Raw genomic sequence first — 19,802 nt, 5'->3', positions numbered from 1 at the left:
GTCATATCTCTGAATTAAGACGTTGAGTAAAGTCTACGTCACAGGACACGTTACTGGATGTAACAGGTATGGTGCTGTATTCTACTGTAAAATGTCCATTCACATATCTGTTTCATGATAGGGTTGGGGGAGGAGATTGAGATTGAGAATTTGGCCCACCCTGCCGCATCCTGGCCCCAGACCGCAGGTCACACTGTACGTGTTCTGAATTCTGGGGGCTCACACCTATATACTACATTATCTGTACTCAGAGAGTTATCACTGTGTTAACTGAGGTGTTACATAGGACTGCAGGTGACATCTACTACAGTGTCTGTACTCAGAGAGTTATCACAGTGTTATCTGTGGTGTTACATAGCACTGCAGGTGAATCTACTACATTATCTGTACTCAGAGTTATCACTGTGTGTTATCTGTGGTGTTACATAGGACTGCAGGTGAATCTACTACATTATCTGTACACGTAGAGTTATCACTGTTATCTGTGGTGTTACATAGGACTGCAGGTAACATCTACTACGTTATCTGTACTGAGATAGTTATCATTGTGTTATCCGTGGTGTTACATAGGACTGCAAGTGATCTACTACATTATCTGTTAAAAAGGGGGTGCCCACAGGCTGGGGTGGTGCAATTTTTGGCTTGCCCTGGGTGCTGGCAACCCACGCTACGCAACTGCATAGATGACAAAGAGTTTATTAAAATAATGGACAATGGATTCTTCAAATATGCATCTAACCACTGGGTTGCACCTTTACCTTTCCGTACTCTAAAAGCCAGACTTCCTAACAACCGGGAACAGGCACTATCCAGAATTATCTCCTTGCAATGTACGTTAAAAAACAAGCCTGAAATGAAAAATCATTTTGTGGCCATCATGGAAAAGATATTTCACAATGACTATGCAGAGCCGGCTCCACCTTTGCAAGAGCATGAAGAATGCTGGTACCTTCCCTCCTTTGGAGTATATCACCCACAGAAACCAAACCAGATAAGAGTGGTATTCGACTCAAGTGCTAAACATCTCTGAACGACGTCCTTCTCACTGGTCTAATAATCTGGTAGGAGTACTTATGAGATTCAGAAAGGAGCCAGTTGCCATTACTGCAGACATTGAACAAATGTTCCATTGCTTTATCGTACTGCAAGACCACAGCAATTACCTCAGGTTTCTTTGGCACAGAGACAATGACACCAGCAAGGAAATGGTTGAATACCGCATGAAGGTGCACGTGTTCCGTAACAGTCCTTCACCTGCTGTCGTTATATATGGGCTACGTAGGGCTGCCTCTGATAGCGAGTCAGAGTTTGGGAAAGATGCCTGAAACTTCATTGAAAGAGACTTCTACGTGGATGACGCACTCAAATCCTTGCCAACGGTGGAGGAAGCCATAGATCTGCTCAAAGGGACACAAGGTATGCTTTCAAAATCTTGTCTGAGGTTACATAAAATAGCTTCTAACTGTGCTGCTGTAATGAAAGCCTTCCAGCCCAGTGATCATGCCACAGAATTCAGAGTCTTGAATCTAGGGATAGACAATCCATCAGTACATAGAAGTCTGGGTTTGAGGTGGGACTTATCAAATGACTCTCTTGGGTTTCAAGTTAGCTGTGCCGATAAACCGTTTACTAAACGGGGAGTTCTCTCAGTGGTGAACAGCCTATATGATCCCCTGGGACTTGTAGTACCTTTGAGTGTACAAGGCAAATTCCTGTTAAGACAGCTTTCAGAGTGTATTTCAGACTGGGATGCTCCACTGCCCTCTGACAAACAGCAAAAGTGGGAGTTTTGGAAGGAATGCCTGCATGCATTAGACAGGATTCACATACCACAATGCTACACTCCAACATCCCTTACAACAACTCGGAGGAAAGAAATCCACATATTCTCAGATGCGTTTACATCTATTGCAGCTGTTGCTTATTTAAAGGTAATAGACTATTGCAATGAAGCTCATGTTGGATTTCTGTTTGGAAAGGCTAAATTTGCTCCAAAACACGAGAACACCATTCCTAGGCTTGAACTTTGTGGGACTGTACTAGCTGTAGAGATTGCAGACTTTATGCAGTGTGAGCTAGATATTCATGTGGATGACATTCAATTTTACACAGACAGTAAGGTTGTTCTGGGTTATATATACACAACCAGTCGAAACGCTTTTACGTCTATGTCAGTAACTGCATTGAAAGGATTAGAAGGTCCTCTAAACCTGAACAGTGGCACTATGTTCCATTGTTCCATCCCATCTCAATCCAGCAGATTGCGCCACCAGACCAGCATCTGGAAGAGTCTCTGCAAATTATTCTTGGTTAACAGGTCCGGAGTTTTTGCTGAACCAGAGTTAGGCTGCTTTCACACTAGCGTTCGTCGGTCCGCTCGTGAGCTCCGTTTGAAGGAGCTCACGAGTGGACCCGAACGCCTCCATCCAGCCCTGATGCAGTCTGAATGGAGCGGATCCGCTCAGACTGCATCAGTCTGGTGGCGTTCAGCCTCCGCTCCGCTCGCCTACGCACGGCCAGGCGGACAGCTGAACGCTGCTTGCAGCGTTCAGCTGTCCGCCTGGCCGTGCGGAGGCGAGCGGATCCGTACAGACTTACAATGTAAGTCAATGGGAACAGATCCGCTTGAAGATGACACCATATGGCTCAATCTTCAAGCGGATCCGTCCCCCATTGACTTTACATTGAAAGTCTGAACGGATCCGCTCAGGCATCTTGCGCACTTAGAAATTTTTCTAAGTTATTAATGCAGACGGATCCGTACTGAAAGGAGCCTCCGTCTGCATTAATATGATCGGATCCGTTCAGAACGGATCCGATCAAGCGCTAGTGTGAAAGTAGCCTAAAGAAACTCCTACTCAAGACGTCTTCAGTCTCCAAGACCCTCATGAAGATCCAGAGATTTGCCCTGAAGTTAGTCATCGCGTCCGCCTGAGCCGATATTTGTACTGCGCGGGACACAAGCCGGAAGAGGCCTGCATCACTGCCAGCATGGAGGTAAGTCTTAGTGGTTTTTTTTCTTTTATGTGGCGCGCTATGGGGGTATCAACTGGGGGAATTAGTGGCACATGATGAGGACACTATGGGGGCATTACTGGCACATGATGAGGAACACTATGGGGGCATACTGGCACATGATGGGGGACAATATGGGGGCATTACTGGCACATGATGAGGGAAACTATAGGAGCATTACTGGCACATGATGGGAACACTATGGGGGCATTACCGTCACATAATGGGGGATACTATGGGGGCATTAGTGACACATGATGGGTTATACTATGGGAGAATTACTGGCACGTGATGTGGGACTTTATGGAGCATTACTGGTACATGATGGGGGACACTATGGGGGCATCTACTGGCACATCCTGGTGGACACTATGGGGGCATTTACTGGCACATCATGGGGGACACTATGGGAGCATTACTGGCACATCATAGGGGAATCTATGGGGGCATCTACTGGGGGCATTACTGGCACATCATGGGGGACACTATGGTGGCATCTACTAACACATCATGGAGAACACTATAGGGGCCTTACTGGCACATGATGGGGGACACTATGGGGGCATCTACTGGGGGAATTACTGGCACATCATGGGGGGCACTATGAGGGCATCTACTGGCACATCAAGGTGGACACTGTGGGTGCATCTACTGGCACATCATGGGGGACACTGTGGAGGCATCTACTGGGAGCATTACTGGCACATCATGGGGGACACCATAGGGGCAGTATTGGCACATCATGGGGGCATCTACTGGGAGCATTACTGGCACATCATGGGGGACACCATAGGGGCAGTACTGGCACATCATGGGGGACACTATGGGGGCATCTACTGGGGGAATTACTGGTACATCATGGGGGGCACTATGAGGGCATCTACTGGCACATCATAAGGGAAACTATGGGGGCATCTACTTGGTGCATTACTGACACATCATGGGGAACACTATGGGGCATTTTCTGGCACATCATGAGGGATTATGGGGGAATTTATACTGGCACATTAGTGGGGACACTATGGGGAATCGTATTCTGGCACATTATGGGGACACTTTAGAGTTGGGGGGAGAACACTATGGGGGCATATTATATGGACACATTATGGGGGCACTATGGCGAAGGGGAAGGAGCGCTATGGGGAATTTTATACTGGCACATTATGGGGGACACATTGGGGAAGGAGAGAGTACCACTTGGGACTGAACCCAAGTTCAGGAAATGTTTTTTTACAGTACAAATTAATTATGGAGCTAATACATTCTAATACTGTACGGAGATCATGCTCCGTACAGTATTAGAATGAAGTTTATGCAAATCGACTTCGGATGTTTCATCCGAAGTCGATTCGCTCATCCCTAGACATAATGTTTACACTATTAGTGTCAGCGGCACTATTTGCTGGGTGCAGTTATTTTAGGGCAGTGTGTGCCAATAATTATTGAAGGGGCACTATCTTTGTGGTATTAGTGTTATTATGGGGATTATCTGTTTCTGTAGTATAGAATTGGGAGCACAGTGGGCACAGTATTGGGGGGCACTATCTGTGTGGTACTAGTATTATCAGGTGCATTATCTGTTTCTGTATTATAGTATTGGGGAGCACAGCAGGCACAGTATTGCAGGTGGCCGGATGAGTTATTCAGAGGAGGAGGATGGAAAAGTAGGAGCCTAAGATGTCTTTTTGTCAAACTGCAGAGACAAGAGATGGGTGAGAAATCATCATGGGGGTCTGGTCTGAAAGGAGAAGATAAGGAAATAGAAAATCTACATCAGAGGCAACGTCACTGGATGTAAGAGGTATGTGGCGCTGTATTCTGGATAGCACTGAATATATTGTGTATGCAAACATGTCTTTAGTGCTAGGTACTGTCACGGACGTACCAAGACATAAGGCCGTCCTGGCGACAGTGAATGGCAGGAGATCTGTGAGACTGGCAACACGTGGTTTGATCTGACAGGTTTTCCTTGTGGATCAATAGGCGTCTGTGTTGTTTCTGGTAATGGCCACACCCCTTGCCTCCAGGTGTTGCTAATGTGGTCATTTACCTTCCTTATTTATAGTTGTTTCTCCCACAATGCTGTGCGGTTTATAGCTTCTGTGCCTGTGGATAGTTTGTGGTTGGATCTCGGCTGAGTTCCCGTTGCTTTTATAGCTTCTTTGAAGCTAAGCCTTTCCTTTCCCTTTTGTATTTTGTTTGGGTTATGTGTGTTGGTTTTCCCTATTGTTTGTTTTAGGCATGTAGAAGACTCCTGTTCGTCCTTCCTTTTGGAGGCAACAGGTAGTCTCATCTTTGCCATTAGTACCAGGGTCCTATAGGGCTAGATAGGACTCTAGGTATTCCTACGTATGAACTTACCTACCTTTGGGGTTTGTTTATACTGGTAGTCAGTCAGGATTTTGGTTGGGGTTTTCACTAGGAGGGGTCTATCTTCCTTCCTTAGTTCTCAGGCCTGATTCCCTGTTCCTCCCTTCCCTCCTATGCTCAGTGTGGTGTTTCCCTCCCACACCGAAGCGTGACATTATAAACTGCCAAAACCGTCATTTTTTTTGTTTGTTTGTGTGCAGCCATGGTTCCTGTTGCTGCACTGTCAGGTCAGCTGCAAAGGCTGTCTTTGGAGGTAGCTGACCTCCGCACGACCGTCTTGCAGATGCAGAGATCACAGGCTGTTGGTCCTGGTGGTAGTGGTGGAGACCAGGCCTATCTGGAGCATAAAGACAGACAGATTCTCTGGGGGACGTGATAATTCCATTTTGTTTAGGGAGGCGTGCAAACTGTATTTTAGGCTACGTCCACACTCTCATCTGGAGATGAGAAACAGCGAGTCGGTGTGGTTATTTCCTTGCTTAAGGGGGATGCTCAGTCTTGGGCTTTTTCTCTGCTGACTGGATCGCAGTCTCTCCGGTTGGTAGATACATTTTTTCGAAGCTTTGGGTCTTATCTATGATGATCCAGATCAGACCTCTCTAGCCGAAACCAGGCTGCGCAGCCTTCGTCAGGGTGATCGTCATGGCTTCTTAAAATTTTTAAAAGTTAGGTGGTATGTGTGTGTAGTGTATATATGGTGTATTTATGCATGTTTATCATGTATATGGTGTATTTATGTGTATGTGTGTGGCATTTATATGGTGTATGCATATGTAAACATGTGTCCTGACTAAGCGTGTCCGCAGTTGAGTAGGGAACCTGTTGTTAAAACTTTGAATCCCACCTCCGGTCATGCAGACAGCAAACGATGGGCAGTGTTGTTTACATGCTTAAGTGTATGTGCTATACACATTGAAGTAATATAATCCATGAACGCTTCTAGTTTCACCAATGCTTTAAGATGATTTCTCACCATCAGAGGACCAGTAAAGCAAATGAGATCTGACTGTGGAACCAACTTCATAGGTGCCTGCCGAGAATTGCAAATCAACTCTAAGCCAGTTCAAGACTACTTGGCCAACAATGGTTGTACATCATGGGTGTCAAACATGCGGCCCGCAATGAATATTTTTGCGGCCCGGCAAGTATTTCTGAACATGAGCGCGCTGCTATCGGCACGCTCATGTTCTCTCAGCAGCACGGGGAGAAGGAAGCTGTCCTCCCTCCCCCTGTGCTGCTGCCGCTGCCACCAATGAGAAGAGAGGGGGGGGGAGGAGGAGGGGCGGGCGCACTGCGCCACCAATGAGAATAGAGGGGGGGAGGAGGGGCGGGTGCACTGCGCCACCAATGAGAATGGAGGGGGGGGGCGCACTGCGCCACCAATGATTGGACTATTTCCACACAGAGCGGCGCCCAGCACTCACCATTAGTCCTGGGTGCCGCTCTGTTCGCCCGCAGTGCCCCATTACTGTCTCCTCTCCTGCTCCACATGCTGCTTACTATCGGAGCGATGGGAGGAGACATCAGCTTCACTAGTGGGCGTTCCTTCTCCCTGCGCTGCGATTGGACAGCGCTACAGCCAGGAAGAAGGAACGCCCACTAGTGAAGCTGATGTCTCCTCCCATCGCTCCGATAGTAATCAGCAGCATGTGGAGCAATAGAGGAGACAGTAATGGAGCACTGCAGTCGAACGAGCGGCGCCCAGGACTAATGGTGAGTGCTGAGACATCGCTGGGCGCCGCTCTGTGTGGCCTGATAGTGAAAGTAGTTTAACACAATACAGGAGGCGGGTGCCGGCAGCAGAATCGCACTGCTGGCACCCTGCCCCTGACAGGGAGCTGCGATCAGAGGCAGTTAACCCCTTAGGTGCCGCACCTGAGGGGTTAACTGCTGATCTGCCAGTACCCGCCTCCTGTATAAAGGGGTAATTTATCATTGGTGGTGCAGTGTGCCCCCCCCCCTCAACCCCCCCATCCCATTAAAATCATTGGTGGCACAGTGCGCCAGCCCCTCTCAACCCCCCCAGTATTGAAATCATTGGTGGCAGTGGCCACAGGGACCTCTCCCCTCCCCCTCATTGGTGGTGCAGTGGCAGCTTCTGATCGGAGCCCCAGCTGTGTAAGCCTGGGGCTCCGATCAGTTACCATGGCAGCCAGGACGCTACAGAAGCCCTGGTTGCCATGGTAACATCCCTGATGCTGTGTGCACAAGGCACAGAGCAGTAGGGACAGTGTGAAGTCCTATTCACCCTGATAGAGCTGAATAGGACAAGGGATGAAAGATCCCAGGTTCTCGCCCCTAAGGCTACTTTCACACTTGCGTTCAGAGCGGATCCGTCTGAGACGGATCCGCTCATATAATGCAGACGGTGGATCCGTTCAGAACGGATCCGTCTGCATTATATTGTAAAAAAAATTCTAACTGTGAAAGTAGCCTGAACGGATCCGTCCAGACTTTTACATTGAAAGTCAATGGGGGACGGATCCGTTTGAAGATTGAGCCATATTGTGTCATCTTCAAACGGATCCGTCCCCATTGACTTCCATTGTAAGTCTGGACGGATCCGCACGCCTCCGCACGGCCAGGCGTTTTTCTTTTATGCGGCCCACATAAACTTAAATTTTGTTTTTTTGGCCCATGTTAGCCTTTGAGTTTGACATGCTTGTTGTACATGGATCTTTAACCCCCCTCATGCCTCTCATTTGGGCGGTTCATGGGAAAGGATAATAGGCATCACCTGCAAAATATTGGACTGTATGCTTATGGACTTCAACTTATCAAGCCTCACCCATGAGACTTTGACCACCTTCTTAGCTGAGGAATCTGCTATCGTCAACGCAAGACTTCTTGTACCTGTATCTATGGATCCAGAATCTCCTGCCATTCTCACTCCAGCAACTCTTCTCACTCAAAAGTTTGGCTCTGTTCCTAATCCACCTAAAAGAGTCTTCTTCTGGTAACCTATATCAGAAACGGTGGAAACACGTTCAACATCTGGCCAACTGTTTCTGGAGCAGGTGAAAAAAAAGAGTACTTAAGCCTTCTTCAAGGATGAAGGATAGAAAGTGGCAGCAGGTCAAGCCAAATGTTCAAACAGGAGTTCTTGTTCTTATGAAAGAACAGAAGGTAGAAAGAATGATTTCTTCTCCCTTGAGGAACTTTTTAAGAACTTTTCATCCATTCAGTCGTCCATCTCCAGACTATTCCTAGAAAATTCCAGACATTTGGACTGTTCCTGTCCACCCATTCCATTTTAAAGTATTTTCTTTGTTGCTTTTTGTCTTTCAGGTTCCAGTATTTTCATTGAACATCATATGGACATTCCTGTTTAGTATATAGTCTGAAATCCTAGGATTTCAGACGGGGAGTGTGCTGTTCTAGCATTTATTTCTTCAATTTAAGATTAATTGCTGTATTCGTGTTAGGGTACTTTCACACTTGCGGCAGAGTATTCCAGCAGGCAGTAACGTCACTGGAACTGCCTGCCAGATCCGGCAATTCAGATGAAAACGGATGCATTTGTCAGACAGATGCGGATCCATCTGACAAATGCATTGCAATACCGGATCTGTCTTTCCGGTTGTCATCCGGAAAAATGGATCCAGTATTTTTTTTTTCCACAGATTTAAAGGTCAGCGAATGCTCGGGCTGGAAGAATTGATCCGTCAATGCGGAAATTTTACACTTACATTTCAATGGAAATTAATGCCGGATCCAGCATTCCGGCAAGTGTTCAGGATTTTTGGCCGGAGAAAAAAACTGCAGCATACTGCGGTATTTTCTCCGGCCAAAAAACGTAAGAGGGACTGAACTGATGCATCCTGATACATCCTGAACGGAATGCTCTCCATTCAGAACGCATTAGGATAAAACTGATCAGTTTTTTTCCGGTATTGAGCCCCTGTGATGGAACTCAATACCGGAAAAGAAAAACGCTAGTGTGAAAGTACCCTTATCATATCATTGCCATGTTATGTAATGCTGCCACCCTGTAGTCATTCTTGTTATGGGTTTCCTGAAGGTATTATGTACAGTATTTTTCATCCCATAAGACGCACTTTTTGTCCCCCTAAAAATGGGGGGGAAATGCCCCTGCGTCTTATGGGGCGAATGCTCCCATTTTACATTGCAGTCTGCGATGCTGCAGCATTGCAGCCTGCGATGTATGAGCGGGGAGAGAGGAGGGGCTGGAGTCCGGAACTTGCGACGGGGTGCAGTCACTGTACTCTTACACCAGCCCCGCCGCTCACCGAAGTGACGTTGCGCGCCTGCTCCTCCCACTTTGTGAATGAAACAGGCGGAGCAGGCACGCAACATCAGTGAGTGACATAACACTGCCAGTCGCTCTGCCTGCTATGGAAGCTTGTTAGTAAGTGCTGTACTGATACAGGGGAACAGGGGAGAGCTTAAGTTAAACTTATTAACAGGTTAAGGATTACGGTCTAGAAATACTTCGGTGAGCAGAGGGCCGGTGTATTGGGGGACACTGTTATGAGGGGGATCTGTGGATGACACATATATAGCAGTGTCATCCACAGATCCCCCACCCCATAAAAATGTCATCCACAAATCCCCCACCCCATAGCAGTGCCATCCACAGATGCCCCTCCCCATAACAGTGCCATCCACAGATCCCCTATAAACAGTGCCATCCACAGATCCCCCATAACAGTGCCATCCACAGATCCCACATAACAGTGCCATCCACAGATCCCCCATAACAGTGCCATCCACAGATCCCCCATAACAGTGCCATCCACAGATCCCCGTAACAGTGTCATCCACAGATCCCCCATAACAGTGCCATCCACAGATCCCCCATAACCATGCCATTTACAGATCCCCAACATGACAGTGCGTTATCCACAGATCCCCCATAATAGTGTCATGCACAGACCACCATTAGTTCAAAACCCACCAAAAGCACACCTTTTGGTTAAAAAAAAGTTTTTTTCTTCTTTTCCTCCTCAAAAACCTAGGAGCGTCTTATAGGGTGAAAATATGGTAAATCTCATTTGCCTTTGCTCTCTGTGTACTCCTACCTTTCCGTGACATCATATCCTGTTTGCTCCAGTCCTGATGTATTTTTTCTTCTGCAGCAGACTCAGAGCTGGTGAGAGCATTCGTTTTGACCTCCAATATCCTCTAATGTCCTCCATGTGTCTTTGCTCAAGGTAAATTCAATAAATTACCAAAGCATCTCCATTGTATTCTCCTCACTGGATTATCACATGCAACTGGTACCACGACCTAATGGGATATTAGTGAGTTCAGCTGTCTTCCATTGCTTGTACAGAGATTACCACTCACAACCAGTCAGAGACTTCTCTAACGTACATCTGTGGCAGAATAAAATACCTGGAAGGACACGGTGCTGCCCTGTAAGACCGAGCTATCCCAATGTATATATAACATAGTAACATAGTTTATATGGCTGAAGAAAGATATCTGTCCATCCAGTTCAGCCTGTTATCCTGCAAGTTGATCTAGAGGAAGGTAAAATAACAACCTGTGAGGTAGAAGCTAATTTTCCCCACTTTAGGGGGAAAAAAATTCCTTCCCGACTCCAATCAGGCAATCAGAATAACTCCCTGGATCAATGACCCCTCTCTAGTAGCTATAGCCTGTAATATTATTACACTCCAGAAATACATCCAGGCCCCTTTTAGTGAATTCCCCATCACCACCTCCTCAGGCAGAGAGTTCCATAGTCTCACTGCTCTTACCGTAAAGAATCCTCTTCTATGTTTGTGTACAAACCTTCTTTCTTTTAGACGCAGAGGATATCCCCTCGTCACAGTCACAGTCCTGGGGATAAATAGATGATGGGAGAGATCTCTGTATGTGACCCCTGATTATATATATATATATATATATATATATATATATACACAGTACAGACCAAAAGTTTGGACACACCTTCTCATTCAAAGAGTTTTCTTTATTTTCATGACTATGAAAATTGTAGATTCACACTGAAGGCATCAAAACTATGAATTAACACATGTGGAATTATATACATAACAAAAAGTGTGAAACAACAGAAAATATGTCATATTCTAGGTTCTTCAAAGTAGCCACCTTTTGCTTTGATTACTGCTTTGCACACTCTTGGCATTCTCTTGATGAGCTTCAAGAGGTAGTCACCTGAAATGGTCTTCCAACAGTCTTGAAGGAGTTCCCAGAGATGCTTAGCACTTGTTGGCCCTTTTGCCTTCACTCTGCGGTCCAGTTCACCCCAATTATCTCAATTGGGTTCAGGTCCGGTGACTGTGGAGGCCAGGTCATCTGGCGCAGCACCCCATCACTCTCCTTCATTGTCAAATAGCTCTTACACAGCCTGGAGGTGTGTTTGGGGTCATTGTCCTGTTGAAAAATAAATGATGGTCCAACTAAATGCAAACCGGATGGAATAGCATGCCGCTGCAAGATGCTGTGGTAGCCATGCTGGTTCAGCATGCCTTCAATTTTGAATAAATCCCCAACATTGTCACCAGCAAAGCACCCCCACACCATCACACCTCCTCCTCCATGCTTCACGGTGGGAACCAGGCATGTAGAGTCCATCCGTTCACCTTTTCTGCGTCGCACAAAGTCTCGGAGGTTGGAACCAAAGATCTCAAATTTGGACTCATCAGACCAAAGCACAGATTTCCACTGGTCTAATGTCCATTCCTTGTGTTCTTTAGCCCAAACAAGTCTCTTCTGCTTGTTGCCTGTCCTTAGCAGTGGTTTCCTAGCAGATATTCTACCATGAAGACCTGATTCACACAGTCTCCTCTTAACAGTTGTTCTAGAGATGTGTCTGCTGCTAGAACTCTGTGTGGCATTGACCTGGTCTCTAATCTGAGCTGCTGTTAACCTGCCATTTCTGAGGCTGGTGACTCGGATGAACTTATCCTCCGCAGCAGAGGTGACTCTTGGTCTTCCTTTCCTGGGGCAGTCCGCATGTGAGCCAGTTTCTTTGTAGCGCTTGATGGTTTTTGTGACTGCACTTGGGGACACTTTTCCCAATTTTTCAGACTGACTGACCTTCATTTCTTAAAGTAATGATGGCCACTCGTTTTTCTTTACTTAGCTGCTTTTTTCTAGCCATAATACAAATTCTAACAGTAGGACTATCAGCTGTGTATACACCTAACTTCTCCACAACGCAACTGATGGTCCTAACCCCATTTATAAGGCAAGAAATCCCACTTATTAAACCTGACAGGGCACACCTGTGAAGTGAAAACCATTTCAGGTGACTACCTCTTGAAGCTCATCAAGAGAATGCCAAAGCAGTAATCAAAGCAAAAGGTGGCTACTTTGAAGAACCTAGAATATGTGACATATTTTCAGTTGTTTCACACTTTTTTGTTATGTATATAATTCCACATGTGTTAATTCATAGTTTTGATGCCTTCAGTGTGAATCTACAATTTTCATAGTCATGAAAATCAAGAAAACTCTTTGAATGAGAAGGTGTGTCCAAACTTTTGGTCTGTACTATGTACTATATATATATATATATATATATATATTTATTAGATCTCCCCTCAGTCCAGGGGCGTTGCTAGGTCAAAACATTTGGGGCTTGAGCCCCGGATGTTTTGACCAGTGCCCCGAATGTTATGCTGGCAGCAGTGGCGTAACTACCAGGGAAGCGGCTGCTTCAGGGCCCGGGCTGTCAAGGGGCCTGGCGCCCGGCAGCCTGAAACCAGGTGTCTTGATTATCCAATGCAGTTTTTTGCGCCGGCGCAGTCATTTCCACAAAATCTCCTGCACAGCCCGGAGCCTGACTCTGCCCACTCATGTGACTGATAATGTGCTCCTTACATCATGAAAGGTCCTTTTGCCCACTAGGAACTATCATCTCCTGAGGTAGGACATGTGAATGGAGCATTTCTAGGTGCATGTTTTGGCTGTATTCTGCCCCCTGCCCTGTACTGTACCCCCTATACTGCACTTTGTGTGCCTCCTGCCCTGTACTGTACTCCCGATGCTGCACTGTGTATACCCCCTGCCCTGTACTGTACCCCCTATGCTGTATTTTGCCACCTGCCCTATGCTGCACTGTGTGTGGCCCCTGACCTGTACTGTGCCCCTTATGCTGCACTGTGTGTGCCTCCTGCCCTGTACTGTACCCCCTATAATAATGCACTGTGCCCCCTATGCTGCACTGTGTGTGCCCCCTGCCTTGTACTGTACCCCCTATAATGCACTGTGCCCCCTATGCTGCACTGTGTGCCCCCTGCCCTGTATTGTGCCCGCTATGCTGTACTGTCCCCCCTGCCCTTTAGTGTGCCCCTATGCTGCATTGTACCCCCTATGCTGCACTGTGCATCCCCCCCTTGCCCTGTACTGTACCCCCTATTATTGCTCTGCTCTTCTCATAACTCCCATAGAAATTAATGGAACATGCTGGGAATTGTGGTTTCACAACAGCTGGAGTGCCGAAGGTTGCAGACCCCTGGTAATGTATACATAAAATGTGATGTGAACTCTCCCTTTCATATGCACATATAGAATGCCAGGGTAGTCATGGAGGGGGGGGGCCATACAAAATTTTGCTGTGGGGCCCAGCCACTTCTTGTTACACCCCTGGCTGGCAGGGCCGGCCGCTCTGACTCTCCTGCGCTGCGCAGCCCCGCCATCCTGATCCGTATCCTGCAGTAACTGAACTTTAAAGCTCATGATCTCATTACTATCTTACACACTCAGGTCCGGAAACATGCAGTGCGGGCAGCACTCGCTCACTGACGTCATGCTCCTGCTCCTCCCACTAGGCGGCGCAGGCGCGTGACGTCAGTGAGTGAGCGCCGCCCCGCACTGCCTGTTACTGGAGCTGAGTGTGTAAGATAGTAATGATATGAGCGCTGATTTAAAGTTCAGTTACTGCAGGATACGGATTACTGAGGGGATGATCTGTGGGGTAGCCCAGGCGGCTAGGCCCTTCACAGTAGTTATTAACCCCTTTCAGCAGTCCTCCCTTCACTGAAGGGAGGACTGCTGAAAGTGGTTAATAACTACTGTGAAGGCCCATGGGGGTGTGGCTTCATTGGGTGGGGGTGTGGCTTCACATGGGCGTGATACAATGGGCTTGTGCCCCGGATGTTTTCAGACCCTAGCAATGCCCCTGCCTCAGTCATCTTTTTTCTAAAGTGAATAACCCTAATTTTGATAATCTTTCGGGGTACTGAAGTCCACCCAGTTATTACTTTAGTTGACCTTCTCTGAACCCACTCCAGCTCTGCTATATCTCTGTCTTGTTCACAGGAACCTAGAACTGTACACAGTACTCCATGTGTGGTCTGACTATTGATTTGTAACGTGGCAGGACTAGAATATCATAATAAATATATTCAAGAGAATAGGGCCCAATACTGACCCCTGAGGTACCCCACTAGTGACAGTGACCCAATCTGTGTGTGTAACGTTAATAACCACCCTCTGTTTTCTATCACTGAGCCAGTTACTTACCCACATACACACATTTCCCCCCCTATCCATATATGGCATTTCCCCTTAGAACTACCACACAGTACTAATGCCCATATTGTGCCCCCTCACAGTAGTAATATCCACATTGTACACCCTCACAGTAATTATGTCTTCCATGTAGCCCCTTCACAGTAGTTATGCCCACCTTGGTGCCCCTTCACAGTAGTTATGCCCACCTTGGTGCCCCTTTACAGTAGTTATGCCCACCTTGTGACCCCTTACACAGTAGTTATTCCCACCTTTGTGCTCCCTCAGTCTTTATGCCCACCTTGGTACCCCTTCACAGTAGTTATGCCCACCATGTGACCCCTTCACAATATTATGCCCACCTTTGTACCCCCTCACTGTAGTTATGTTCTGTTTGTATTCCCCTTTGGCCTCTGGTGCCCTCTCCAGCTCCATAAAAAAATAAAAATAAATACAAATACTTACCTGTTGCCCTGATGATCGGCACATCCATCCTGCGTTCTCAGCTGCAGCAGCACAACTAACACACATCATGCTGCTGCGTGATGTGTGGCCTGAGGAGGAGCTCCAGAGACCAACGGAACAGTGAAGCAGGGAGCATTGTCCACATCTAGCCGCATAGCGGGGCAGATAGCGGCAGTGGTCAGTTGCCAGTGTCTCCCTATTCACTACTGTGATCCCGGGCTTTGTCCTTGCAGGTGCCATCCTCCCGCCAACACAGTTTCCTTCCAGCCCCGGGCGCAGCATGCTTTCCAACCTGTTTCCTGTAGCACATTTCTTTAAAGGGTTATCCAGTATCTACAACAGCCCCATTTGTGCCAGGCCCCTCCGTAGGAATATACTTACCCCGCCCTCTTCGCCGCTCCTGGTCCCGCACCACCGCTGCTGCTTCTCCCTGTACATGGATAAAAACATCCATGTCGGGGGAAGGAGCAGCCAATAGCAGGCAGGGACGGAGACAAGCTTCTCTAGCATCATCCGCGGTGCTAGGGAGGCTCGTCCCCATCTGCCATTTGCTGCTCCCTCCCAACACTGGATGTTTTCATCCGTGTACAGGTAGAAGCAGCGGTGCGGGGACCAGAACCGGCGCAGGGAGTGGGGTAAGTATATTCCCTTGGAGGGGCCAGGGCATATGGGGGGGGGGGCTGTTGTAGATACTGGATAACCCCTTTAAGGGATTGGACGCTTTCTGGTTATTGTTGATAACCTGATAAACTGATAAACATTAGACTTTCATATATTTTAGATTCATTACACACAACTGAAGTAGTTCAAGCCTTTTATTGTTTTAATATTGATAATTTTGGCATACAGCTCATGAAAACCCAAATTTCCTATCTAAAAAAATTAGCATATTTCATCCGACCAATAAAAGAAAAGTGTTTTTAATAGAAAAAAAGTCAACCTTCAAATAATTATGTTCAGTTATGCCCTCAATACTTGGTCGGGAATCCTTTTGCAGAAATGACTGCTTCAATGCGGCGTGGCATGAAGGCAATCAGCCTGTGGCACTGCTGAGGTGTTATGGAGGCCCAGGATGCTTCGATAGCAGCCTTGAGCTCAATCCAGAGTGTTGGGTCTTGCGTCTCTCAACTTTCTCTTCCCAATATCCCACAGATTCTCTATGGGGTTCAGGTCAGGAGAGTTGGCAGGCCAATTGAGCACAGTAATACCATGGTCAGTAAACCATTTACCAGTGGTTTTGGCACTGTGAGCAGGTGCCAGGTCGTGCTGAAAAATGAAATCTTCATCTCCATAAAGCTTTTCAGCAGATGGAAGCATGAAGTGCTCCAAAATCTCCTGAGAGCTAGCTGCATTGACCCTGCCCTTGATAAAACACAGTGGACCAACACCAGCAGCTGACATGGCACCCCAGACCATCACTGACTGTGGGTACTTGACACTGGACTTCAGGCATTTTGGCATTTCCCTCTTCCCAGTCTTCCTCCAGACTCTGGCACCTTGATTTCCGAATGACATGCAAAATTTGCTTTCATCCGAAAAAAGTACTTTGGACCACTGAGCAAGTCCAGTGCTGCTTCTCTGTAGCCCAGGTCAGGCGCTTCTGCTGATGTTTCTGGTTCAAAAGTGGCTTGACCTGGGGAATGCGGCACCTGTAGCCCATTTCCTGCACACGCCTGTACACAGTGGCTCTGGATGTTTCTACTCCAGACTCAGTCCACTGCTTCCGCAGGTCCCCCAAGGTCTGGAATCGGTCCTTCTCCACAATCTTCCTCAGGGTCCGGTCACCTCTTCTCGTTGTGCAGCGTTTTCTGCCACACTTTTTCCTTCCCACAGACTTCCCACTGAGGTGCCTTGATACAGCACTCTGGGAACAGCCTATTCGTTCAGAAATTTCTTTCTGTGTCTTACCCTCTTGCTTCAGGGTGTCAATGATGGCCTTCTGGACAGCAGTCAGGTCGGCAGTCTTACCCATGATTGCGGTTTTGAGTATTGAACCAGGCTGGGAGTTTTTAAAAGCCTCAGGAATCTTTTGCAGGTGTTTAGAGTTAATTAGTTGATTCAGATGATTAGGTTAATAGCTCGTTTAGAGAACCTTTTCATGATATGCTATTTTTTTGAGATAGGAATTTTGGGTTTTCATGAGCTGTATGCCAAAATCATCAATATTAAAACAATAAAAGGCTTGAACTACTTCAGTTGTGTGTAATGAATCTAAAATATATGAAAGTCTAATGTTTATCAGTAAATTACAGAAAATAATTAACTTTATCACAATATGCTAATTTTTTTAGAAGGACCTGTAACTGCACCACTGAACGGCAAATATATTTTACTTTTGCCACTAATACATGACAAAAAGGGCTGTAATTTTCACACTTCACCACACAATGGCTAGTAAGCCCATTTTTTCTCCACTAATAAAAGCCCAAAAATACTTTAGAACATATAACTGCACCGCACTAGGGCAAATAAGACATATAAATATTTCCTTGTAATAAACCCTGTTAATGGCTGTATCAAACAGCACTTGCACCCCAATAACAAGAATGGTTTGCTGGAATTACAGAGCCGTATAATGGCAATTTGGGTCCCCAGTCAGTGCAGCAAGGTGTAATAGGATTGTTCCTATTACCCAGGCTGTAACCTCCCCGACTGAACCCTGTTCAACATAAATGCTGTGGAATGATTCTTCCCTATCCTTCCCCTACACATTGAATAATCTTTCCCTGCACTTGTAAATCGTTTTTTTAGCACAATAAAGTTTTTTCACTGCCCCTAGCGCCTGCTGACCTCTCTCCCTGCACTAAGTACACTTGAAAATGGTAGAATCCAAGATGGCTGAAGATATTCATAGGGCTCTGACATCACAGGGCTGGCTGACTGCCGATTGGTTGCATGCATGGAACTATGGGCGATCCCGCCTTCCCAGAGTTCCTTGCTCAATGTCCTCACACGTGCCGCTGCCATTTTAGGAAAAAATGCAATTCGTTACCACGAGGCGTGAGGAAATTCTGATTTGGTGCAAATCGATTTTTTCCTGAAATTCGGATCGAATTCCACTTCGATTTGCTCATCTCTATATATTACCTTGGTTCCACACAGAGGTGCTGTTCAAAATCATGTGACCAGACAAATCACCTCCATGCAATGTCCCCTCCATTAACATACACTGCACTTGCCATCTGCACTTGTTCTGTTGGGAGTTTAATGCTGGTGCAGTGTGTTTGAATGGAGGAGGCATCACTTGGAGGCAATTTGTGATCACATGACCCTTCGTCGGCAACCATTTTATGGACAGGACTTGTGTGCGGACAGCACAAAAGATTTTGTAAATCAGGGGGGCATACCTTATAAATATTGAAAATGGTGCAGAATTTCAACAAAGGCTATGTTAGCAAGTGCCATATCTTACCTACACACTGGTCAACGATAACCAGAATGTGGCCAACCCATTTAAGGGCGTCACTTCCTGTGATTTAAGGGTTAAATGGGTTGTCAGCAAGTGGAATTTATCATGTAGATAAAGTTGATACAAGCCACTTACTAATGTATTGTGATTGTTCATATTGCTTCCTTTGGTGGCTTGATTCATTTTTCCATCTCATTATACACGTCTCGTTTCCATTGTTACGACCACCCTGCAATCCATCAGAGGAGGCCGTGTTTGAACACTAGAGCAAAATGCAGTAGCCTATGTGCACTCCCACGGTCCTTTCCACCAGAGATGCTAGCGCTTTTTCCTATAGTGTGCAAGCACGACCACCACTGCTAGATTGCAGGGTGGTCGCAACCATGGAAACGAGCCGGCGTATAATGAGATGGAAAAATTGATCCAGTCAGCAAAGGAAGCAATATGGATAATCACAATACATTAGTAAGTGGCTTGTATTAACAAGTACCTTCCACTGGTACCCCTGGTCTGCCAGGGCCAGCTGCTTCGTGTGCCAACCCATGTCAAGAGGAATAGAATCCTCCTCCATGCACCCTCCAGCAGCTGTGGGATGCACTGCAGTCAGCATGGCTCCAGATACCTGTGACAACCTACCAGGACCTTACTGAATCACTCCCAGACCGTCTAGCTGCTGTCCATGCCGCACACGGATATTGGCTGGTGGCCATAATGATGTGACTCGACTATGTATATTGATGAGATGACCTATTGGAGAATAGAACATTAGTATATAAAGAAACCGGAAAACCCCATTAGCATTTCCCTTTTCTCATATAACTAGGAAGATTACACATGCCGTTAATCTAAGTTGTGCTGGGGCAGCTAAAACCATTCATGTGTTCTGCAGGAATTATATTTCAGGTCTTCCCACAGTTCATCCTTGTAAAGGCTCCTTTACATGGGCCAATATGGTTGAAATAACTGAAGTGTGAACGCACACTAACACAACGAGTGCGTCTCGTCCCTCCACTTTGATTTGTCGAGAAGCTGGATGTGAGAGATCTCCAGCTATCTACATTCCACTTCATCCTCCCAATATTGAGCATGATGT

At 46.7% G+C, this 19,802-nt stretch overlaps 1 long non-coding RNA gene across 3 annotated transcripts in view; it reads left to right on the top strand.

Moving 5' to 3' along the window:
• Positions 1 to 1,017: 1,017 nt before the first annotated feature.
• LOC122926740 overlaps positions 1,018 to 19,802 on the top strand; it is a 46,788-nt gene continuing 28,003 nt past the window's right edge. Inside the window, exons 1-2 of one of the 3 annotated variants that reach the window (XR_006387707.1) lie at positions 1,018 to 1,416; positions 10,485 to 10,559. This is a non-coding gene — a long non-coding RNA (uncharacterized LOC122926740). Of the gene's footprint in view, positions 1,417 to 4,714; positions 4,817 to 10,484; positions 10,560 to 19,802 lie in introns of all 3 variants that reach the window. The other 2 variants (XR_006387708.1, XR_006387706.1) reach the window with 2 other exon arrangements.

This window comes from Bufo gargarizans, chromosome 2 (assembly GCF_014858855.1).
Source record: "Bufo gargarizans isolate SCDJY-AF-19 chromosome 2, ASM1485885v1, whole genome shotgun sequence".
NCBI classification, from domain to species: domain Eukaryota; kingdom Metazoa; phylum Chordata; class Amphibia; order Anura; family Bufonidae; genus Bufo; species Bufo gargarizans.
Note: the sequence above shows the minus strand (reverse complement) of the source record. Positions and strands in the feature narration are given on the sequence as shown.